This window comes from Alexandromys fortis, unplaced genomic scaffold (genome assembly GCF_014885135.2).
Source record: "Alexandromys fortis isolate MF-2015 unplaced genomic scaffold, M_Fortis_MF-2015_v1.1 scaffold_133, whole genome shotgun sequence".
Lineage (NCBI taxonomy): Eukaryota > Metazoa > Chordata > Mammalia > Rodentia > Cricetidae > Alexandromys > Alexandromys fortis.
The window spans coordinates 4,778,741-4,804,960 of record NW_026068030.1 but is presented as its reverse complement, the minus strand read 5'-3'; the positions used below and the strand labels follow the sequence as shown (position 1 = coordinate 4,804,960).

The 26,220-nt window shown below is 42.4% G+C and overlaps 1 protein-coding gene across 3 annotated transcripts in view; it reads right to left on the bottom strand.

The window, feature by feature from the left end:
* Window positions 1-25,753, bottom strand: part of Cul1 (cullin 1) — a 67,365-nt gene extending 41,612 nt beyond the window's left edge. The window contains exon 1 of one of the 3 annotated variants that reach the window (XM_050164406.1): window positions 24,661-25,753. The gene's annotated coding sequence lies outside the window, so the exon portion shown is untranslated. Of the gene's footprint in view, window positions 1-2,083; window positions 2,223-24,212; window positions 24,387-24,660 lie in introns of those variants that run through there. The other 2 variants (XM_050164404.1, XM_050164405.1) reach the window with 2 other exon arrangements.
* Window positions 25,754-26,220: the final 467 nt, after the last annotated feature.

Below are 26,220 nucleotides of genomic sequence, written 5' to 3'. Positions count from 1 at the left end.
TGTTTCCTACATAGTTTCAACCTTCCTTTTATTCACCTTGGTGGAATCACAGTAACACCCTACTTGATAATAATCAGCATTTGGGCTGGTGCTGCCACCTACGAGCATCAACTTTACACATACCTCCCCCATCACTTCTTTCCTCATTCCCCATGGGGAACTTAAATTCATCAAAACTAGAATCAACAATGCAGTTGTTTCTGATTGCTACCAGCAATGGAGGAAACTATTCTCTACCACCTGAATCTAGCCCAACTCAGAACATGGTGAAGCCGTATCCACCGTTCAGGACTCTTGGGAGGATTCTGATAACAGAGTGTTATTGATGCTGTCAAGGACCTGTCACATCGATTAGTTCTCTGTTGTTTCCTCCTCCAGTGATCATCACCATTTCTCTAAACTGGACTCTCACACATCTGTCCACTTGGATCAGGCCATTGTCCCTTTTCAAAGCAGCAGAGCCTGAAACTGTCATCCTAATTCCTAATAAATGGTCAATCTCCAGGACCACATGGTCCCGCAAGCTGTCCTCTGACATCTTCTATACACTTGCATATGCAACCACATTTTCCATCCCAGCATAAGCAATATGCTTGCCACACACATACCCTATGCAGTGTTTTTTACTGTCCCCTTTTTGTATACTGTGCCTTAATTTCTAACCACCTGCTCCTGTTTCTCTGGTTAACCATACCGAGTATCTAAAACTCAAAAATAATCTCAAGGATTTCCAAGTCAGTACTACATATATAAATGGGCAACTTTAAAGAACAAACTTATCTTACATTTTATATATCCTCCAGAGGGCCTCACACCAGCATGTTGTAACTAATATGACAGAGGAATCCAAACCTAAGTATGAATGGAACTGTTAAACAAAAGCACACTGCAGAAATGTCTGAAGGGCAGATTGCAAGCTGGTACAGTCCACAGTGTAGGCAGAACAGTTTTCATAAGTTATAGGCATTTGTGAAATAAAAAGCAGAAAGTCAACTGGGCTAAGAAGTTATTTGTGATTCAGACCATAAAACTCAAGGTCAACCAAGGAGCAAACTCTGTCCAAACTTGCAGGGACCAGGACACGCAGGGCAGGCAGCTTGTAGCTAAAGCCGATCCTATATTCAATATCTCTGAGCAGTCCCTCCACACAGGACACCTCAGCAAGTTAGGGTTGTCCACCAACCACTCCAATAGCCTGGAGAAGATGAGGCTTCAGTTTGCCAGTCTAGGTCACGTGTGTGCAAATACACAAGTGTGTGTGCTTAATTTGCCTTCACAGCACCCAACGCTGGGGAGATGAACTGACTGTAAAACTAGAGCAGTAAAGCAGAATATTGGTATCCATAAATGACTGGTTATTGTCACTGCTGATTTTTCAGAAATATACTAGTTTACCATCTTATAACTAAGCCATCAAAAAAAAACCCTGAAATTTTCAGCAGATTTTCTAAGACAGAACTCAGTTTCAACTAATAAGTAAAAAGTTTCTTAACTTAGCCACAACCAGAAGGCTAGAAAATGTTCCAAAACTCAGTTAATTTCAACAAAATCTTAACAAGACTACTTAGAAAATCGAGTCACAGTGACAAAAGTTCCCCAAGCTCTAGAGAACACAGCACTTGCTGATCCACTACTTCACAATTTGGGCGTGTGGTCCAAGTAGCCTGAAGATTAAGTTGCCAATGAGGGAACTGATGCCAACTAAGGCAGCTAAGGGTTCCCTGACTACTTCAGTGTTCTCTAGGAGCCCCAGCCATACAGGCTCCTTCCAATTCCTGGACGATGCACAGGTCACATATTCCTGACAGGCAACAAAGGCATAAAAGATCACCAACTAAGGACAGAGACAGATGGCAGAACCAGTTGTGGCCACTGGCACATGAAGCCTGTGAATTACAACAGCTTCCAGTCTTCACTTTTCCTTACAGTGTGGCACATACTTATGAAATGTACAGTAAAATTATTCAGACCTAGAAACTCCTGCATGTGTACAACAGACTTTGGGGAGGACAAGCAGAATTCACAAATAAGCTATGGGATAGCTAATGAATTAGTTACTTATTTCATTCCTATGACAAAATACCTGACATAATTTAAAAGAAAAAGAATTCGTGCTAGTCAGCTTCAGGGATCCATCAGGCATCACGGCAGGTAAATGTGGCTGAATGCTGATCACCTTCAGGAGTGGTCGTCTCCCCTTGCATAATTCTCCTGGAAAAGCCCTCAAAGATACAGAAGTGTATTTTACTAATGTGTCAGGTACTTCTCAACCCAATTAAGCTGACAATCAAGATCAGCCATCACATGACTGACTACTCCTTATCAACCTGACACCCAAAACTATCTCCCTAAATTAGAACAGTGAGACAGTCCATCTCTGGCACGCAAAACACTCAAACTCATCTCATAATGCAAAATGCATTCAGTCCTTCTCCAAGATTATCCAAAAGCGTTCACAGTTCCAACACTATTCAAAGTCCAAGTTCAAAGACTCCTCTGACCCTCAAGACAAATGCAACTGTGAATCCCTGAAAACCTAAAAATCAAAACCAAGTCATACAATTCTAGGATACAATGGCACAGAACACTCCAGGCAAGAAATGGAGACATAGAAAAGGATAAGACAAGAGGAAGCAAATCTGAGCCACATGCAGTATCTAGGGGTGTCCTGTGTCAAAGGGTTTCAGCAGCTGTGTCTGGATGACCTTCCTATTGCAGGCCACCTGACCTGTTAGTCTGGTTTTTATCTGACTGCAGCCTACAGCTTTCCTTGAAATGTTCCAGGTGCCTGGCATCTTCAGCAGGTTAGATCTCACCTGCAAGTTTTATGCATTGCAGGAGCTAACTGAAGGGTCTTCTCATTCTGTCATTGGTCACCTGGCCTTCCAAGCTTTACTTTGAGGTCTAGGTGAGTTCTCTAAGATCTCATACTCCAGGGCATTTTCCATGTCTGAAAAGCCCACACCTTGCAGTCAAAGTCTGTCAGCTCAAGCAGCAGACTGAGGCCTTCAAGATAAAAGTCACACTGGCCTTAGAGTAACGGTGAGGTGAGTCCTGGGGAAATTCTAAAGTGTCCCTGTGGAAGCAGGGTTCCCCTGTTAGTATTCTTCTCAAGGGAAAGGCAACCAAATTCACCCTTGAGTCTGTGATGGGTAGTAGGTATCTAGCTAATTCTTATGCTTGCAAAGTATTTTTCCTACTGTGCCATGTGAAGTTCTTAGCTTACTTTTAACATCACATTTTCCTTTGGCCTCTATTTATCGTCACTTCTTTTTTGAAAAAACTACAAAATTTTCAAACATCTGCACTCTACTTTTTACTGACAGCTTGTAGCACAATAAGAAAAACCCTGTAGCAGATATTGGGAATCAAGCTGAAGATCAGAATAACAAAGCAGCCAAGCCACTAGAGAGTTCTCACCTCTACCAATGCTCAGACAAACAAAGGAGCGATCCTGTCCTCTGTGTGACTTTAGAATGCTATGCTCTCCAAACCTTAAGACTATCTCCTTCCCCTTATATTCCTCTCTCCGCCCAGCCATATCTCTCCTGTCTCCACCTCCTTAGTGCTGGGATTAAAGGCGTGTGACCCCAAATTCTGGGATCACCTTTGTGTGAGCTCTGCTTCTTTTGCAGACAGATTCAATCTTGTGTAGTCCAGATCCCTCTGCCTCTATCTCCAGTGTCCTGGGATTAAAGGTGTGTGCGACTACTCTCTGGTCTCTAGTGGCTTAGCTCTGCACTCTGATATTCAAGCAAGCTTTTTGTTAAAACATAAACAAAATATCACTACAACAGTTCTCTATTTGGCCCAAAGCAACCAGCAATAACTCAGACACAGCTTAAAAGAGGTCTACCTTGAAACTCCTCTGTCAAAGAGTTGGTCACCATTATACTTAGTATCCCAGTCTCAGGACAAACAAAAATGCAGGCAATTTCACTACAAAAGTCCTATCTGAAACTTCCTAAGAGCCTTTCCTTCCTTCTTTTTGATGGGTCTTCTTCTACCTGACTTTTCCTTAGCTCAAAACTGGGAGAGCACCAGTTTCTCCTTAAAGTACTTACACATCACACCCTTCATTTTCTCCCTGGACCCTGAGAAGGAAGGGTTTCTTTTACAAGCCAAATCTAGCCTCATGACTCATCTCTCCACTTTCAAACAAATATCCTTTATTTCCCACCTTGGTAAGAGAAATGGCTTTGATTCCTCTTGCTCTTATCCAAACCACAAAAAAAAAAAAAAAAAAAAATCAGTTTTATTAATTTTAACTTTGCCATTATTTCTTAAATCCAGTCAGTCTCTTTATATCCAGGACTAGTAGAGACTGGACATTATCTCCATCTGGGTCAGCACCATTAAAAGGTCTTCACTGCTCTCACTGTCACCAACCTTGTCCTTCTAGTCATTTTCCACACTGCTGCTCCAGGAAATCTCTCTAGTACACACACACACACACACACACACACACACACACACACACACACACACACATTTTGTTAAATTAATTAATTAATCCCAGTGATTTTCTATAGCCTGCTTTTGATATACCATTCCAACAAGTAGAACTGTCCCATGTCGAACAGCATGGGATAAAACCGGACTCTCTGATCATGGCGAACAATGAGGACTGATGAGAAGCCAAGGTCAATGGCAAGGGGTTTTGATCCTACTTCATGTTCTGGCTTGGTGGGAGCCTAGCCAGTTTGGATGCTCACCTTCCTAGACATGGAGGGAGGGGGGAGGACCTTGGACTTTCCACAGGGCAGGGAACCATGTCTGCTCTTTGGATAGGAGAGGGAGGGGGAGAAGAGAGGGGGGACGGGGAGAAGAGTGGGGGGAGGGGGAGGGAAATGGGAGGCTGGGAGGAGGCGGAATCTTTTTTTTTTCTTCTTATTCTCAATAAAATAATAAAATGGAAAAAAAAAAAAGAACTGTCCCATGTCCACTTATCAACCACAGAAGGAAATGAACTAATATTCACTATAGGGCATTACACTAGACTGACCCAAACAGCACTTTTTGTTTTGTTTCAGAGGCAGGGTCTTGCTGTGTTGCCCCATACTCAAGAGCCTCCTGAGCAGCAGGGTTTGCAGCTGTGCGTCACCATACTTGCTCTGACAGAAGCTGCTTCAGCTAACTTAATCCTTAAATAACTATTCTCTGCATGGCACTATCTCCACCTTGAAAACAAAGAAACAGGCTCAGAGACATTACATATTTTGTCCAAACTCAGTATTACTGAGTGGGAAGGATTTCAACTTAAGACTTGAAATTCTGTAATCTATTTTCTATCCTGTCACAAGTTGTTTCCTTAGGAAGGTGGGGCCTCTTATTCCACTTCCTCAAAGAGTTCCTCTAAATTCAATATTACAGCAGGTGCTCCCAAAAGAACCATGCAAAAGACAGCTGAAAAGCTTCATGGTGCAGGTGTGATGACAACTCTACTTGCTGCTGCCAAGTGAGGTCAGAAAGAGCTAGTAATTGTACAACCTTGACTTTCACTGGTACATTGAAACCTACACACAGCTTCTGTTTGAATCTTCATTAATAAGTTATTTCTAATTTTCACCATTTTTGTAAATCCATGTAAGCACACCAAAAAGAAACTGGTATGTTGTAAATATAACCTGTATATTCAAAAATCAGCATTCTTTTTGTACATAACATTTACTATTTTATGCAAAGCTACATAATTTTAGTACTGAAATTTAAGGCTCACAAAACTCACTTAAAATTTAGATTATCTCTTTTAAACACAAAGTGAAAGGAACTTCTATTCAAACTGATTTGACAAGAAACACATGAAAATTAAATCAGGACTGACACTGTGGTTCAATGGTAGAATGCTACATATTATCCCCAGCACATCTAATTTTTAATTAAATTCCTAATAAAGGTTTACTACAGATATTAGTCAAGCTTATCTATACTTCTTTAGGCCATTTCAAGGTTTTAAGTCAATGGCTCTGAGAGAAGAAACAAATATGTGTCCAAAGGAGAATAAAGTTTGCTTCCTGAAAAACCAAAATCAACTCCTCAAGTCCCAGGAATATCATAAGAAGTATTTATATCTCTTTCCAAGTCAGCAAATATCTATAGAACTTAAGTTAGTTAAAGCAAATTTAGCATGTGGTTCATCAATTCCAGTAAGTTATCTAGCCCCAATTAAAAAAAATACACAAAAATATTTATACCAATGTCTGTGGCACATTATTTGTAAAGCCAAAAAGTCTAAAAAGTCTAACAATTCAAATGACCATTGATCAACAAGTAAATAATGAGCAAAATACAAGGCAGCTCTACTATTAAATATTACTAATAATGTAAAAACATGAAGTACTAGGGGCTGGAGAAATGGCTCAGTGGTTAACAGCACCTGCTGCTCTTGCAAGAGGACTCAGGTTTGGTTCTTGGCATCCACAGAGCAGCTCACAACTACCTGTAATTCCAGTTCCAAGTGATCCAATGTCCCGTTCTGGCCTCCAGGGACAATGTAATATATGTGGTACACACACATAAATACAAGCAAAACACCCACACGTAAACTTTTTTTTTTTTTAAAAAAATAAAGTACTAATACAACACAGATGAACCCTAAAAATATATCAATCAAGTGGGTGCTAGGTACAAAACACCACACATCACACAAGTAATTTTTGTATTGTATGAAATGCCCAGAAGAAGCATCCCTAGACAGAAATAGATTAGTGGTTGCCTAGAGCAGGGTGGGAATGACTACAAATAAGCACAGGAAATCTTATAGGCTGTAGAAACATTCTGAACTGGATATGTATGCATAACTCTAACTTTCCTAGAGCTAAATTATTTGTAAATTTAAACAAGTGTATTTTAAGATATATAACACCTAAACAAAGCCATTTAAAGGGAAAGGGGACTAGAGAGATGGCTCAGCAGATAAGAGCACTGGCTACTCAACTATAGGACCTGAGATTAGGTCTCAGCACCCACATGGCTCTCACAACCATCCTTAACTCTAGTTCCAAGGCATTCAGTGCCCTCTTCCAGCATCCTTGGGTACCAAGCATACATACAGAAAAAAACACTCATACACTTAAAAAAAAATCCTATGTGGTGGGGGTCAGGCAAAGATGGATGGGGAACGACCGCACTTAAACATGTTAATTTTAAATTTTTATGCATTTCATTTAGTTCATTCATAGGTACGAAAACATTGCCAGAAGATGACTTGAGTTCTCTCTCTCTCTCTCTCTCTCTCTCTCTCTCTCTCTCTATATATATATATATATATATATATATATATACACATATATATATATACACACACATATATGTGTGTGTGTGTGTGTGTGTGTGCTTTTAAACTAACATTAGGATTAGTGACATTACTTAACACTCTAATTTAAAGCTTACCCTATCAGCAGAGATGTTGATCCCTGCCCTATGTAAACAGGAAAATACATAAACAGAAAAAAAATACGATTTCAAAGCACGGGTATATATATGTGTATAAGTTATCATCTTACTAATAAAGACATAGATAATAATGGAGACACAAGTTCAGAAGGGAAACAAGTCTTGCCTGGCCATAATGATGGCCACAATGATCAAGAAAAAGGCTTTTAAACAATGATTTTTATCTTTCAGCAAGGGTGATCAATATCTCAACAGCAGAAGTACAAATGGGATATAGCAGCAAGGTTAACCAGGCGGTGGTGGCGCATGTCTTTAATCCCAGCAGAGGCAGGCAGATCTCTGTCAGTTCGAGGCCAGCCTAGTCTAGAAGAGGTAGTTCCAGGACAGGCTCCAAAGCTACAGAGAAACCCTGTATCAAACGCCCCCCCCCCAACTGCCCAAAAGCAGGCAAGATTGAGGGACAAATGTGTACAAAAAGCTTGAGAGGCAGGGAGGGCACATTTGTGCCAAGTGTACACAGGCCTTTAGTCTGTTGCTATGAGCAGAAAAGAGTTCTACTAACCTGAGTTTATAAATGTTAGTCTGGCAACGTGTGAACTTTACCCTGAGGAGGACACAAGCAGCGTCCTAATAGGAACTTGAACAAGAGAACCGAGATAATGAATGGCTCAATACCCACAACAACAATGGAAAACAAAGCCAGATGAGAAAAACAATTCAAAGTAAGAATTATGGTCAATGACCCGACTGTGTAGGAGTGCCACAAAGAGGGAAAGAGGGCAACAGCTGCCTCAGATTTGTACTTGCAAACCTCCATTCAAGGACAGACAATAACATTATTAAAATTCAAGGAGCTGGAAAGAGGGCTCCGCTGTTAGGAATATTTAGGGCTCTTGCAGAGGACCAGAGTTCCCAGCACAAATGTCAGGCAGCTCACAACTACTTGTAACTTAAACTCCAGATATGACAATGTCTTTTCTGGATTTGGCAGCAACCTGTATGCACACACGTGCACATACCTCTCCCTATATACACAAAATTTGAAATAAAAATCTTTTAAAAAAAATCAACCTAGTTATAACTCATAGAACTGTTCATTGATACAAGTTGGCTTTCCCCCCCTAGAAATAGAAACATTTACCCTTCCACCCTGAAGTCCACTTCTAGAATCTTTCCCACAAATAAATAGGCCAAAGTCACAAGAAGTTGTAAATTCAAGTTTGGTCACTGCAAAATACTGGTCAAAAAAATCCACCAACAGAGGACAAGACGACCTCAGTTTGGTATGTCCACACCTTGGTGGCCTGTGCAATTATGCAAAGGAATGAGGAGGGCCTCTGGGTACTGACCACACAGGATTTCTCAGTAGACATTAGCTGGTCAAAGCAGGAGATCATCTGTGTATGGGAAGAGCAAATATCAACAGACATTAAGTATATTTGTTTTCAGGAAGGTAAATTAAAAATAAGAAATAGCTACCTTCAAAGAAGGAAGGGCACTGGAGGGAAGCTAGGTGAAGTGAGAGACCTCCATGGGCTCTGTGGGTAGCACTCAGGGGCATTAGGCTAATTAGGCTGATGAAGGAGTTCAGTGGTAAAGTGCTTATGGGAAAGCCTGATCCTGATGGCAGTTCCGGGAAAGAGAGAACTGACCCCTGAAAGCAATCCTCTGACTTCCATATGAACACACTTGCACCCTCGCACACTCATACATGGACAGATAAATCTAGGGACACTGTGAATGATGAAAGGAAATGACATCTTTATTTTCACTAGCCTGTCTGAAATGTGACAATCCCCTGATCATGAATGCTAGCAATAGACCAGAGCATTTTCTAGTGCTCTTCTTCAGTAAGTCAGGTGGTAGTGATGGCGCACGCCTTTAACCCCAGAACTCAGGACACAGAGGCAGGCGGATCTCTGTGAGTTTGAAGCCTGGTCTATAGAGTGAGCTCCAGGACGGCCAACTAGAGAGAAACCCTGTTTGAAAACAAAAAAAACAAACAAAAAAGAATGAAAGAAATTAAGGAAAGGGAGGGAAGGAGGGAGGGAGGGAGGGAGGGAGGGTGGGAGGGAGGGAGGGAGAGAGAGGGAGACAGGCAAAGAAATTGCAGTGATTTTCATTGTCCGGTGACAGTTACTGCCAGCACCATTTATACCCACCACTCCTGAGATTACAGTAGTTAAGAATCCACTCATTAGCTTTTAAATGGGAAGTAAATGTTAAGCCTCAGATGGACAGGTCTGTTAAATTTGAACATCCTCATGGTCCAAAAATAAAACAAAACCAAAACACAAAAATTGGACTGGAGAGATAGTTCAGTAGTTAAGAGTACTGACTGTTCTTTCATAGGACCCGAGTTTCATTTCCAGAACCCATATAGTAGCTCATAACTATGTAAAACTTCAGTCCCAGGGGACCCAACACCCTCTCTAACCTCCTCAAGCACCAGGCACAACTGTGGTGAACACACATAGAGGCAAAACACCTATACACATAAATTTTAAAAATTAAATTAAAATGTATATTGTAAGAGCGATAAAAACAGCTGCCTGTATGATCTCAGCCAATGGTTCCCTGTTCAGGCAATCACCTAACAACATATTATAAACAAAGATGGAGTTCAAAAGTGTGTTATTTCACAACTAGACAAGCTAAATGATCAGTTAGACACCTATCAGCAGGTTTCTGTGAAACTTAGGTACTAAATTCAACACTTAAAAGTTTTTATGCTATAAGACCTCAAAAGTAAGCCGGGTGGTGGTGGCTCACGCCTTTAATCCCAGCACTTGGGAGGCAGAGGCAGGAGGATCTCTGTGAGTTTGAGGCCAGCCTGGTCTACAAGAGCTAGTTCCAGGACAGGCTCCAAAGCCAAAGAGAAACCCTGTCTCGAAAACCAAAAAAAAAAAAAAAAAAAAAAAAAAAACCTCAAAAGTAAAGCAGTCTGATACAACGACATATGGCTAATAAGTTATGTGAAGGAGCATGACTCGAGAAGGGAGAGAAGAGGGCTTAATTTTACATATGTTAACTTTGAAAAAAAAAAACCACAAAAATGAAAATGCCCAGGTGGACAGCTTTTAAAATTATAAACCTCAGCCAGTGAGACAGCTCAGTGGGTAAAGGTCTTAGCGTAAGCATGATTACCTAAATTTGACCACCTGTGCTCTTATGATGACAGGAGAGAACCAATTCCTGAAAGCTGCCCTCTGACCTCCAGTGTGTTATGATGTGCATGCCCGCCCCCTGATAAACATTAATATTAAGTAAATGTAAAAGAATAGAACACAAAACTCAAGCTCAAAGGAAACCACACCTCAAGAAATAAGCAGGCACTGTATACAAGTACAGGTATCAGCCTGGATAATATCCTCAAAGTATAAAAAAGGAGAGCTGGGGACTGGCACTTATAACAGCCACTGAGACACAGAAAACCCAAAATACAGACCAAAGGAGAAGAGTTAATGTGATGAGCGCAAGAGCAAAAAGGCTATCAATGAAAAGATCTATTCTGAAAGTCACTTTCAGTGTGTAGAGATTGGGAATCTTAAAAAATATTGCTGCAGATGAAGAGCCAGTGGTAGAGTGCTTTGTACCCCCGACACCATGGGGCAGGCAGGGGTCTCTGCTAGACGGGGAAGGAAGGAAACCAGCGCACTCAAAACAATGTTGAGAAGAGATGGCAGACTCTGTTGCTAACAAACACAGGCACTGCCTTTCCTGATCCTGCTGTCACAGCTGCATCCCCAGGACACCTGAGCTGGGAGAGCTTTTCCCCACTCCCCATTACACTAGAATGAGTTAAGTTCTGAAGCTAGAATGCAAGGCTAACTTACAAATGTCTGGGCAGATACGACAACTATCATGCCTCAGTTACCAAAATTAAATCACATACCTTACTTAAAAACATAATCCACCTTTTCCGCATGTCTCAGATTGAATTATGTGACCATGGATTCACAACCAGATACAAAGCAGACCACCGTCTGCTGCAGCATGCTTGTGTCTCTGCCTTCTACTCCTTTAAACAAGTCCTTTTGGCGACCTCAACACTATGACCCCCAACTCAGCTCACCAGATGACATTCAATAAACAAACCAATTGCTGCCTAGAAAAAATGAACAAAGCAAAACATGAAGTGTGACTAGCTTGTGACTAGCGCATTCACCTAGAAGTCAACAGCACCCAACTGACTGACCCGTTCCATACTGACAGTCTGAACTGTGTTCATTCATGTTAAAATAAATACAGGGCAGGGGGAGCATTGTTCAGAGGATTCAGTTTAGTTTTATCAGATGCATAAGCTCTGGAGAGCCACTACACAGTACAGTTCCTAGAGTTAATAACATATTGTATACATGCCGGAAAGTAAAAGAAAAAGAGAAATGCTAATAAGAAATCCTGAATTGCAAAAGGATAAATATGTGAGGTTATTGAAATTGTTTATAGTTTGATCTCATCATCTAATAGCATTTAGGGGACCAGAAGTCTAGTATCTCAGCAGTAAGAGCTCAGGTCTAGGCCCTGGCCTCCAACCCTGCTACCAAAAAGGTAAAGAACAGCTATCTTACTGTATGTCATAAATATAAAAAAGTTTCACCTCAACAAGGTAAAGGAGGGAAGTGAAACACCAGATTCCCAGAACTTTTGTAAGGATTAAGACACTCTAGGTGGAAATATAGCTGGGACATAGTAGGACCCCTCCCAGTAAATGACTGCGTTCTTCCTTCTAAAACCCAGAGTGGCAGAAGATGTTCCTTAAAACCCATGAGCTTTGAAATCATATGCATTTACTAGAAAAGGGTTACAATCCATTAAAAACAAGGGCAAGTCTAGGATAATGAACTTATTTGTGTAGTATTTGCAAAACTTTCCTTAAAAAGGAGACTAGAAGTTCATTGTTGATTTGTATACTGCACTTGTGAAACATACTTATAGACAACAAAACAGAAAACACTAGTAATCAAAAGATACCATTTAATATTAAATGTTATACTTATTTTCTTTACTTAATTTGAAATTAGGCTTTCTTAAGAGTCATTGCTATTTGGGTAATCAGTGATTTATTAAGTAGGTTTTACATTTATAACTGTTATTATAAAAATGGAAAATGTATATTTACTTTTTCTATTGCTGCAATAAAATACCCTGACAATAGAACTTAAGGGAGGAAGGCTTTATTTCGTATCACTTTAAGGGTGCAGACCATCGTGAAAGGGAAGGTATGGTGGCAGGAGTGTAAGGCAGCTGGCCACATTGTATCCACAGTCAGGAAGCAGAAGCTGATGAAAGACTATGCTCAGGTAGCTTTTTTCTTTTTACTGAGTTCAGGATTCTAGCTGGAGGAATGGTACTGCCCATCCCAACCTACTCTAGATAATTCCTCAGAGATGTGCCAGAGATTTGTTTCTATGGTGATCATAGAAACATCAATTTGACATGTGTATATATAATGACTATCTGTAAACAGAAAATCTCACCCTCTTAGAGATTTCAAGAGCAAAACCACTGATCCACAGGCCCATGGTTCTATGGCTGTTGACAGCTCAATCTTCAGCACTCAACAGCATCTGGCACAATGCAGATGTTCTAGCAACACTGGTTAGCCACGCACTCTGCATCCTGTGACAACACAAATGACTCTGCAGACACTTTGCAGAGGACCATGTTCAGCACCCACATCCCGACTCACAATCTTGTAACCCCAGTTCCAGGGGATTCATCGCTTTCTTCTGGCCACTGCCATCTTAGCACACATAACACACACATACACACGTGCGCAAGTACTCATAAAAATAAACCATTTAAAATTTCGGGAGAAAGTTAGTTATTTAAACAAGCTGTACAAACTATAAAACTGATGTTATAAGTTAAGAAAGAAGACCATGACTCCCAATCCTGGTGGAGGTCACGAGTAAACATTTATATTTTGAACTTCACAGTTCCGACCTGCTCCCACCACTCTCTGAAAGCTAGCTAAGCTCGGGAACCAGATCCTCAAATTTTTACAAAATGAATTCAGCAGCCTTCTCCTTTTGTCATTCTTGTTCTTATTCTGATTGTAGAATATAAATATTTACAGTCATTCTCTCAAACATATGTTTTCAACTACAGGAAATCTCAGATATCAAAGTATAGAATTTTCTCATAGGAATGAACATCTAGCAATTAGTAAATAATTTTTGTTCTCTTAGAACTGGTACCAGAACAATTATTAGAAGACTATCTCTATTAAGCCTAAATATCTATAAAGCATTAAAAGTACTAAAATTACTTCATACTGAAGTTTAGCTCAGCCAACCTCTGTACCTTTTCTACTTTAATTATTATGACTCCAGGAGGATATCATGAACACTTAGAAAACTTGAAAATTTGCCAGGAAATATAAGCACATGAGACTCCAAAGGTGTCATATAGAACTGACCTGTTTGTCAAAATCTAGTTTAAAATCTAGTTTTTTTTTAAAAATTATATTTATTTACTTGTGAGGTGAAGGAAGCTTGAGAGACAGAGGTGGGGGTAGAAGGTCAAAGGACAGTCTGCAGGTGTTGGTTCTCCTCTTCCACTTGTGCATTCAACCTCAGGTGGTCAGGCTTGGTTGCAGGCACTTTTACCTGTGCTAAGACATCTATCTCATCAGCCCCCAAATAGTCTAGTTTTAACTACTAAGAACTAAATTCCAATTTTCAGTTTCAGGACAATACTTTCCCTTAATAATCTAGTTGAATCTTATTTCTTCAAAAATATATACTGGTAATCTTATGTATTTTGTTGCTAAGCATTTTCCTTTAAAATAAGGAAAAATGGAATTGTATTTTTCCCCATCATCCACCTATAGCATACATGTTGTTCAAACTAAGATATAATCCATTATTCCTGTATAGATCAGGAAATCAATTTAGTAAATAGCAACTGGGACTATTTTTTAAAGACTAACAAAGAAAACAAATGAACTTCATAGGACCTAACAAGGTATGTACTACAGATGGAGTATTCCTTATCCAAATGCTCAGAACCAGAAGAGTTTTTTTTCTCTTCGAGACTTTGGAATGTCATAAGCATATAAGATATCTTGGATATGCAATTCAAATCTAAACATCAACTTCATTTATGTTCTACACATACTTTACAAAACAGAGGCTGAAATGAAGGTAAACTCATTGAGCATTTTTCGACAGTGGCAAGTCACATAAAATTTGGTGTGGAATTTCCCACTTGGAGTATTGAGCTGGTCCTCAAAAAGTTCCTGATTTTAAGCATTTCAGATGCTTGCTGTACTATAGAAACACTACAAGGATATTTTGAGGCAAACATGTAAGCATTTTGGTACTTGAAATCCTCACTCCACAACTCACTAGAGATCTCGTCACTGCTGAGCCTCTTTCGTTGTCTATAGAGAGACAATACTAGTTTTCCAGTCAAAATGAAGTAATAAATCCTGCCTGTAAATTTCCCAATACCTCTGATATGATGATACAAAGGCAGTAGTGCCCCCAAACTCACACCAAAGTGTTCCCAGCAAGTGTATGATAATGGTCCCTTGTTTCTTTCCCTCTCTGAGGCTTGTGCATGAGAACTGCTTTGGCTAAGATGTAGTATGCCATGACTGAGGCCATGAAATCTACTTCAACTCATAGCTCCCATAGTCCTACTCAGTCAATTTCCATGTTTCATGTGCACAGTGACCACTTTGTCCTGTGGTCAGTGAGTACTAAGGCCTGAAAAACTACCTGCTCAATAAGAGTCTGAAAGTGGCACATCATGAGGACATGCAGCTAGCTATTTATCACCTCATCAGGATTTTCAATTAAAGACAGAACATCCCCTCTCCTTTCTTCTATTCTGCTAAAATAACTCAGATGCCCTGAGTTGAAAACTCATTAGGGATCTCCTTAGTTAAGCTAACATTCAAGCATACTTCCTCCTACTCTACTACATAAATTAGCTGAAGAGAAACATGCACTTCTTTTATTTAAATTCTTTCATGTTTTTTTTTTTTGGGGGGGGTCATGAACACTAGGCAAGCACTGTATCACACGGCTGCATCCTTATTTTTCACTTTGAGGCAGGTCACTAGGTTGTCAGGGCTAACCTGATCCACGATCTTCCTACACTGGCCTGCTGTGTAGCAGAGGTTCTAGATCTTCAACCAGTCCCAGAGTTTTACACTGTTTGATTTAAAGACAATTTACTACTGTACTGACCTCAAACAAAGAAATGAGGGGTTAAGTGCATGCTCCATTCTCATGAGATCCTCGACATGAAGAGAAATCCTGGAAGCACCCAAGAGTTCAGAGTAAGCTCCATGTCACCTCCTGTTGCCATCCCTGTTCTGGGCATATGGTCATGCTACATTTCCAAAAAGTCATCCCGTCCATGTGTAGGTGTATGCATTCATGTGCAAGCATGTGTGCACATGTATGTACATTCTAGAGGCCAACCTTAGGGGTTCCTCTTATGCCATCCACATGCTTTTGGATGATCTCTCACATCCCGCAATATTAACTTCCCCTTAGAAGACGGTTTTCAAACAGATAAGCCTCCAGCACTTTGTACATGCTGGAGATTTTTCTTGAACTGACTGCTCCCAATCAAGATGTGTGACTTTCTTCTCAATAATAAAATCATTTTCAGCTTGCATAACTTGCTTTTTTTTTTTCAAAATATAAGAGTGGTTACTAGGGTTTCTAGCTTTTGCCTTCACATCTGGACCCAGGTTGACCTATCCTCCTGGGCTCCAATGCCCCTCCCACCTACGGCTCTCCAGAGGCTGCCATTACAAGAAGTATTAAGGGGCAGAAGAGACAGACACATTAGCAGCTTACCTGCAATAATTGAGTCTGGCCCTACATTCAATCCCCAGTACTAAAAACCACTAAACCCTGCTGTCTGTATTTTAATAAGCACACCCTCCATGCAGAGATGTTCATAACGTCTATCCTTACACCAGATGGTGTAAGTTGTACAACTGGTGTTGTACAGAGCCACACACTGTCCTCACTGCTGCACTTGTTTAGTGTATGCAGCCTCAAAACAAAACGCTGATGATTGGAACTAATAACACAGACCTATAATTCCAGCTACTAAGGCAGCCAGGCAAAAGTTCCCAAATCTAAGGCTAACCTAAGCTGCAGAGACAGTTCAAGGCCAACCCAGACAACTTCTAAAGATCTTGTCAAAACAGAACGAAAAAAAAATCTAAAAGGGCTGGAGATAAATTACAGCTCAATAGCCATTTGCCTACCATATCCAAGACCCCAATACACCTAACAACAAAACTACCATGGTGTCATAATTTTACTGTTACATAACTTGCTTCATTTATTTGGGTATTGCAAGAAAGATTTCTAAGCTTATCTTCAAGTAGCTTATTTTGAAAGCCATTATTTATGCTTTCAGGTAAAAATACATTTTTTAAGTTAAGGAACACTGAAATTACAAATTACAAAATCCAGATTTTCTCCCATAGCCTTTTTTTTTTTTTTTTTTTCCCCGAGACAGGGTTTCTCTGTAGATTTGGAGCCTGTCCTAGAACTGGCTCTTGTAGACCAGGCTGGCCTCAAACTGACAGAGATCCGCCTGCCTCTGCCTCCCGAGGGCTGGGATTAAAAGTGTGCACCACCACCGCCCGGCTTCTCTCATAGTTTTAACAGCACTATAATTTTACATATGAGGGGCTGGTGAGATGTCTCAGCAGAGGAAGACACTTGCCTGATGATCTGAGTTAGATCTTCAAGTCCACAAGAGAAAACCAACTCCTCGAAGTTGTCCTCTAACCTTTACATGTGTGCTATGTCCTTGTGTATGCAGACAGACACTCACACAGAAGAATTTTTTTTAATTCTGAAAAACAGTTAATAGGTAGAATGAGTCTATTCATTATAAATATTAGGATCGAAATAAATCACAACTTTGGAACAGCCAAAGCGATCTCATAAATTAAAAACAAAAGGGGCTGAAGAGATGGCTCAGCAGTTAAGAGGATTTGTTGCTCTTCCAGGACTCAAGCCCAGTCCCCAGCACTCACATGGTGGCTCACAAACAGCTGTTAACTCCAGTTCCAGGGAATCTGACACGCTCTCCTGGCCTCCTCTAACACCAGGCATATATATACATGGTAGACATATATTGTCTTAGTCACTGTTTTATTGCTGTGAAGAGTCACCATGACAAAGGCAACTCTTACACTATAAAGCCTTTAACCAGGGGGCTTGCTTACAGTTTCAGAGGTTTAGTCCATTTATCATTATGTCAGGGAGCATGGTAGAAGGCAGGAGTGGTATGGCAGAAATACCTAAGAGCTACATCTTGATCCACAGACAGACAAGAGACAGAAACAGAGAGAGACAGACAGAGCAAGAGCGCCTGGTCTTAGTGTGGGCTTTTTGAAACCTTATAGCTTACTCCCAGTAGCAACACACTTCCTCCAAGGCCATACCTACTCCAACAAAGCCATACCTCCTAACCCTTCTCAAATAATGCAAATAGCCAAATCAATTATACCCAAAGCATCCTATCACATAAGAAGCATTCAAGTTGAATTTCAGTAGACTAGCTGATGAATAGCATCATTTCTGTGAGATGTGCCAAAGTCTAGTTTTAACCAGGACAGCAAAGATGGACTTCTTCCATGTAAGGCATCTGCAAGAAGGAGAAAGCTGAGAAGCGGCAACCAGTAAGTCAAAAAGTACATATTCAGCAAGTCTTTGGCACAAACTTAGTGCTGAACACCAGTGTTCCTGTAACATTAACCTGTAAGTAAAGCACTTAAAGACTTTTAATCTTTAAGATGGAAGGAGTCTGTCATCCTCTACTCCCTTTGGTCTCTCTCCCAAACCATTCTTACACTTCCCAAAGGTAAACCTGGCATCTGCACCCATTCCTAAGATTCCATTTAGGACTTAGGAGTCTGTCTGCCCCACGGCTCATCAACCTCAAGCTCATGCAGGATTCCAAACCTTTCCTTCTAGACTGACCAGAGCAAGCCTCTTTCCAACTCCCAGGCAGGAAGATCTAAGTTCTCACCTTTTCTGCACGTTGTGAGTTTAAGATGTCTCTCAGGTACAAATAACTATTTTAGTTTCCCCCTTGATACCTGGTGAGAGTTTCTATGCATTTATGCACATTTCTGTGTACCTATCTTCTCTTAATCCCCACAATTATTTCTAATTTAGAGTATTTTTTTTAGATAACTGATAAAAACAAAACTTTCAGTTTTCCAAAGCATAAACTGTGTCAAGTAATTTTTCCTAATTTTTAGTTAGGTTCATTACTATACATGAAGGTATTATAGTTTCAACATTCAACTTAAAATGTATCTACTATTATTAGGAGTTATGAACTAAGCAAAACAGGATGGAATGTTCAGTTATCACCAAGAAAAAGGAAAACTCAGCTAGCTGTCCAGATGGCTCAGCAGAGAAAGGCAGCTGCCTCCAGGTCTGGTGACTGGAGCTTGATTGCAAGAACCCACAAGGTAGAAGAAAAGAACTGAGTGCTACAAGTTTGTCCTGACTTCCACATAGGCTACCGCATGCCTATGTACATACTTGTGTAGACACACACACTTTTTTTTAGAAAAAAAAGGGAAATAAAGAAAAGGAAACATTCGCTATGAAGGCTCTTAAATAAACAGTAAGATATCAAAACACGGTGAGCTTCATGAGACTAAGACAGTTTAATGGAAGGGACCTGGAGCATGTGAAGGATGATGAGACAAGGGAATGAATGAGAACAAACGACAGAACCTGACCAAAGAATCAGGCTACTCATTAACCTACTCATTAACGCATGGAAAGGAGGGGCAGGGAACTCAAATACCAACTCATTTCTGCACTGAATAAGCAAAATGATCTTCCTTGGCAGTGGTTCTTCAATTACTATTTTCTTAAGATTTATGCTTTTGAAAATTATCTCACTGTGCTGGGAACGAAACTCAGTGGTGGAGGACTTGCTTAGCATACAGAGTTTGAGGCTCTCCTGGGTTCCATTCCCAGCACCTTGGCCCCAAAAGATTCCAAAGAAGAACCAATCCACTATATTACATTTTTAGCTGTCTATTTGCACTATAAAAATTAGCACAAAAAACTAAAATGAACCACTTCTTAATGATAATCACTATTATCTTTAACGTGCAGTTATCTTCCAAAAATACATACACTCACACAACAAGCTCTATACATTACAAATTTTTATTATTTTTGCAATTTAATACTCAATACAGTATTACAAAAATGCAAAGATTTACCTTAACCATACTCAAATAGTTATCCACAATAACCCCAAACTGAAAATGAATGCACAATTAAGAAGGCATTAAGCCAGGCAGTGGTGGCACACACCTATAATTCTAGCACTTGAGAGGCAGAGGCAGGCAGATCTCTATGAGTTCTAGGCCAGCCTGGTCTACAGAACAACTTCCATGACAGTCAAAAGCTACACGGAGAAACTCTTTCCGTGTGTGTGTGTGTGTGTGTGTGTGTGTGTGTGTGTGTGTCTGCGCGCGCACACATTAAGTCACATGGGGGGGGTCATTAGTCTATTACCACTTTTTTTTTAAAAATATTTATTTATTTATTATGTATACAATATTCTGTCTGTGTGTATGCCTGACGGCCAGAAGAGGGCGCCAGATCTCTTTACGGATGGTTGTGAGCCACCATGTGGTTGCTGGGAATTGAACTCAGGACCTTTGGAAGAGCAGGCAAAGCTCTTAACCACTGAGCCATCTCTCCAGCCCCCTATTACCACTTTTTATATGAATAAAAAACTTAAGATTAGGCAAGTTATATCAAATTATACATCATTTCAAAAGTTCCTGTTACACGGCTTGTTCTTGAAAAACTGTATTTAGTTGGGGCTGAAGAGATGGCTCAGCAGTTAAGAGCATTTCCTGAGCTGTCAGGATCAGTTTCCAGCACCAACACAGTGGCTTGTAACCAGTTCTAGGAGATCCAGTGCTCTCTTCTAGCCTCTGTGGTCACCAGGTCTGCTCTCTGGGCACCAGGCACACATATGGCACATACACATATATGCCTGCAAACATCCATACAGGAAAAAATATTTTAAATTATATTTACTTATACTCTTTCTATCAACAAGTAGGCATACTTCTCCACCTTCTCAACAGAAGTGGCTTATTTGAAAACAGCTCAGATGCCCACTTCTGGGAACACTGCTGGTGAAGCGGAAGACTTCTTGGTTTTCTACCCTAGTTTGTCTTTTTTTTCCCATGTGAAGAAATCTTTCTTTCCCATTAGTTTACAAGCTCTCTTTGATAGTCTAAAAAATAAATTTGCTCATAAAAACATTTTTGTTTGTGATTTGCCGTTTACTCTGTTTATCATAAGGAAGTTTTATAATTCCAAAGTAATTGTACTATCTTCTTTAAAGTCTGTATTTTTGGTATTATGGTATTATTTAAGTTTCTCCACCTGAGACTTGAAATTGTTATTTTTTGGTTATTAATTTTTTTTCTAAAAAATATTTTAAAAGCACACAAGTTCACCTAAAATCACCATTTTACAACTTTAATTACTTATACCAGCACATACTTTATACAGAGTTAAATTGACAGCCTGTTTTCTAAAGTATTTTCTGACACAGGCCTTTTAAAAAAATGTAGCTTATTTACTGGTTAAGAATTTCAGAACATAACACCAACTTACAACAGCCCCGAAGTCCCACAACTGCCCCTGCCTACACCAGCCGTGCCTAAGTACTCTCCAGTGTTTTCTGAAGGACCAGGAAGAATAAACTCACTCCTGGGAGCCAACCATTGTTATGTATGATACATTTTGTTGTAAAGGTCAGACATCAACACTTAAAGATGCTCTCACTTTAGTCTCTACTAATCTTCCTCTATTTCATATACATCAGACTTTCAGGGTGAGCCCTTGGTTAAAAAGTAATGGTAAACTCCGGGATTACCATCTTGCTCTAACCTCCCACCTGGGTGGGGCATTACATCTTCTTAGCCTTGATAGAAACTACTCGGTCCAGGAACCTTTTTTCTACAAGGAAGGTTAAACGTCAGTACTTACACTTCACAGGGCTTTGCAGAAATGGAAGGATGTACATGAATATTGGCATGAGCATTGTGCTAGGTACTAGGGTCAGATGTGTTCCACCCTGTCCCTGGGTAAAGGTCAGGTTAGTGGAAGAAACCACCATCAGAAGGGTAAGCATTGAGATAATACCATAGACAGGACATCACGAGGACCAGGGAAAGCTCCTAGACAGCATGGCAGCTTTCCTGAGATGGAGATGCCGAGCTGACAAGTGGTCAGAAGGAAAAGAAAGACACGGAGATCACCAAACGGAACAGAACTGCAATCAAGCTGAAGCGTGAGTGAAAGCGGAGAGCAGAGTACCCTTCCTCTGTCCAGGCTTCCCAAAGGAGAAAGTAAATACAATCAAACCTGGCTTTTTTATAACTCTGGTGGTCATACACAAATGGTATGTTATGTTCTACAAGGTAGTTCTCCAATGCCCACTGCTTGTGCTTAAAAGTTATGACATTCTCCTGGAATTCACATAGTTTAAGGGATTAAAGAAAACTTAGATGATATCACTTAAAAACCACCTTAGGTACTTGCTGCCAAGACTAAGGAATTGAGTTTGGTCTCTGGGGCCCAAAAGATACAGAACAGACTACTGAAGTCCATCTTCTGGCTTCCACATGTGCCCTGGGGTGCATGCACAGAAACTTTTGGTACAACTGGGCTGACCTATCTTCCCAGTAGGAAACAGCCTTAAATACTAACCTGCTCTACATCAAAGGCAAAGAGATAAAAACAAGTTTGTTTCAATTAGTAACAAAAAAAGTCTAAATATTGACCCCTTGAACTAGATTTATTTCACACTATCTGGATTTCCACAACTAAAGAAACCCTCAACATTTTACCCCTAGCTATGGAGGTGGAGGGAGACCCAAAGACGACAATTCCATTCTAAAGGGGCAGGCAACATAAGAATCAAGTTTGCCCTCTTACCCAGCTCAACAGCAGTCATTTTCTGCAGGCTGTTTTCTGCAGCCAAAATTAGGGGGAGTGGTAAAACCCTAGGATTATTTAGTTAGTTCAAAATATTTATTCAAGGTACCACCAAAATCATGTTCTATGTTATTTGAGGGAAACAAAGGACTTATTCCCTTGTCTTCAATGATCTCATAGTCAAAATGTATGGGAAATAAGCTGGCACTGGCAAAATTAAATAGAGCAACAAGGAGGAGGAGTTCCTGAGAACAACACTCTACAGTGTCTAAAGACACCTGGCCAAATCAGCTCAAATGTATGCAGCATGTAGGAATTCGGGCCACACCTACCAGGCTCAGGAAAGACACATTTTACAAACTGAAGCATCCATCCTAGCACATCTAAAGTTGGTTGGCTTTTTTAAAAGAAGATACCAATGAGGGGAAAAGGGAAGAGGTTAACATTTTTAGAAAGTACTTCAGCCTTTTCTCCCAGGTTTTGTAAGTGCTCCCCTAAAACCTCCAAAAATGGGGATAATAGAAGATAAAACAAGCCAGTTTTGTGTTTGCATACTCAGATTTTAAAATGAGATGTAACTTTTTCAACTTACTATGGGAAGCAATAAATACAGGTTTTAAGTAAAAATTAAATAACTGCTTGAAACCTTTTCAAACAGAGAAAAAAAACCCCTCATATCCTTATTTTCTTAAACTACACTCGCTTCTTCAATGTGTTAGGTTTAGGTCCTAGAAACTTAAAGTAAAAAGGTTGGTTCCTCTTCTGTCACCCCAATAAGCGCCTTTCTAAAACAGTGATCATTTATTCCACACTTAGCTTTAGCAAAGAGTAAGTACACACAGAGCAACTAAAACCGCTTGAACAACTTGACTGCGTTTCAGTCTGTGCCCTTACCACAGACCCCCAACGACTGCGAACTAACTCTACAAGCCCCGACAGTGACCTCGTCGGGAAGGGGAATCATTTTGGCTCCCTTAACTTCGGAGATTAGGCTCAAGGAATGAGTGTGCGTGCGTTCCTTGCTTTCTGAATTAGCTCGTGTGTCTCACGGTGCACAGGTGACAGGAAGAGGGGGCTTTCAGGGCCACGCGGGACTTAAGAATAGAGGAGCGCGAGTCCACGGGCCACGGGACCCCGACTTGGTCCTCCTGGCCTGGCGCCCGGTTACCTTTGGGGTCAGAGCGCGCGCTCCCGCCGGGCCCGGGGGCGCGCCGAGGCCGCCGCGCTGGGCCCAGCCCGACTCGAGAGGGCTGGCGGACGCCCCGGGGCTCCGTGCGTTTGGAGAAGCACACCGCATCCCTGCGCGCCTGCCCGGCCACGCTCACGGAGAGAACGGAGCCCCGGGCACCACTGTTACCCAATAATCATGCCCCGCACCGTCGCAACAATGCGAGCCCCCGGTTCTCCGAGAGCACGAGTCCCCGGGTTCACAGGCGCCCCGGCCGAGCGGAACCCGCAGGACCGAGGGGAAGGGAGGGGTGGGTGGCGCGTGAGGTGCGGAGGCCGGCGCCACAGGCCGCGCCGAGTCCGGCTTTTTCCCAGTGCGTAGCCGGGGCCTGGCCCTGCGAGTCCTGGCCCAGGCCGAGCCCGGCCGGCCGGGTGACTCAGGCCGGGCCTGCCGGCTCCGCTCCGCCCTCGGCGTCCTCCGCCCACGACTTCCCTGGCCCGGCCGCCATTCCGCCTGGCCGCGGCGCGGCGCGGCGCGGCGCCTCAGGCCTCGCCGGCAGCCCGGGCTCGGCCGCCGCGGCCCGAGTCACTGCGACGCCGCGGCTCCGCCGGGGGCCTGCGCTGCCTCCCGCCGCCGCGGCCCGAGCCGCTACTCACCCGCATCTCCGGGCGCCCCCCGACGCTCGGGCGACGGCGTGTAGTGCTCGCGGGGCCCGCCGAGGTCTGGCCGCGTCCCTCAGCGCCCGGGCTGCCCCGCCTGGAGCTGCGTGCGACACGGCGCCCGCTCCTCCTCCCTCCCCTGCCCGCCTGCCGGCCCTCCTCCTCCCGCCGCCGCCGCCGCCTGCACCACGCAACCTCCGCCCTCTCGCCGTCCCTCCGCCGCTCCCCGCCCTCCCGGCTTCACCGGCTCTGTCGACCGCGGGGCGAAGCTGTGGGGGAGGGAGGGCCGGAACGCGCCGCCATCGGCGTCGGGGGCGGGGGAGCCGAGAAACCGTCGCCGCCATCGCCCGGCCAGCGGCGGCGCGGGAGGGGCACCGAAACGGCCCGCCCGCAGGCCCTGGCCGCCCCTCCGTGGCGAGGCCCCGCTTGGTGTGGGCATTTCTACCTGCGACCCATGGCCCCTACTTCCCGAACGCTGAGCCGGGCACTGCCGGACGCTCCGGATCCTCCGCCAGGTTTTCCCGCCGCCCTCGCGTCGGGGCGGCCTCTCAAGTCTCGGCTTCCCGCCACTTCGGACTCCTCGTGGGGGCTGAGCTGAGGTTGGGGGCTCTGGCCACAGAAACTTCCGGAAGCAGCTGTGGGAGAGGGGCTCCGACGCCCCCTGCCCCTCAGCTGCGCACTTCTCCCGGGAGCTGACATGGACCGCAACACCACCGGTCCTGGAGGTGAACCAGAGGCAATATCCCGACCGCCAGATGAGAAAGTCAGATGGGCAGGCAGCCCCCAAATCAGCGCAGACTCCAGAAAAACGTGCCTCTCCGACCCCCTTCCTACTTGTAGGCCTTGGGGATCCCCCTGCCGAAAGTACCAGCTTGCCCACATACCGTGTGTGGTGTGTGTGTCTCTGTGTTTATCTCCCTCTTTAATATTTTCTCCAAACTAAGGTAGGCTTCCTTCCCTCTCTAGGTCCAAAAAAAATAAAAAAGATTAAAATCTCCGTGAGGTTTCAATTTTGGACTCAACTGGAGTTTGCGATTCCAAGCTGGGATGGCATGAAACAATGTTGTTTTTACATCTAGAATAATCTCGTCCGTTAGAAATCAGCTCTTGTGTTTGTAATATTCAATTGTAAATTTGATAACTCCCCCCCCCCCAGCCACAGGTGAAAGCTAGCGAACGGTAGATTGACCCCCCACACCTACTTAGAGGCGGCTGTTTTAAAATCCAGGTTCAGATCTGCCCATCTGATTCCCAGAACAAGCAAGGAAAGATTTTCAGTTAGCCCATCATCTGGGCTAAAGATGTCTTTGGTGTAACTTTCTGTTTTGAGCAAACTAGAACACTGCAGATGCTAATGTACCACTCAGCCGACCTGCCGATCCCGCGTGCACAGCTTCAGAGCCTTTCCAAAGGAATGGCCCACTGGTGTGCTGCTGTGCTTAGTCCTTTTATTGAGCTTTTTGTCATCTATTAAATATTGTTAGAAGTGTTTTTATATGTATATCCCAAATTATGTCATTTTCGTTTGTCTTGAGCAACCCCTCAATAACTCAGTCTAAAGAAACTTAGATGTATTTATTTAGTAACTTCTTTTGTAGACATGATAAAGGTGAAGATTAAAAATGTAGATTTGTCCCGTGTATGTTTTGGCTTTCATTTTAAACTGAATTCCTGTGTGTTCAAAGATAACAGTTTACCTCCTCTTCATACTCTCTAATCTGGTGCCGTCAGTCTCGTTCTGTATGAGTTCCTGTGATTTCCCACCTCAAGATAAGAGTTGCATGCATCAACTTTGAGGGTTTCCTCCAATGGGTTTGGCCTTAAATATAAGTGTTTAGTGCCCCCGAGTTCACTCCCCATCTCTCACGGGCTCCAGTCTGATGGAGGTGGGTCTTGTATCTTATCTGTTGCTTTCATTGGTTAACTAATAAAGAAAACTGCTTCACCTGATAGGACAGAAAATTAGGTAGGCAGAATAGACAGAACAGAATGCTGGGAGAAAGAA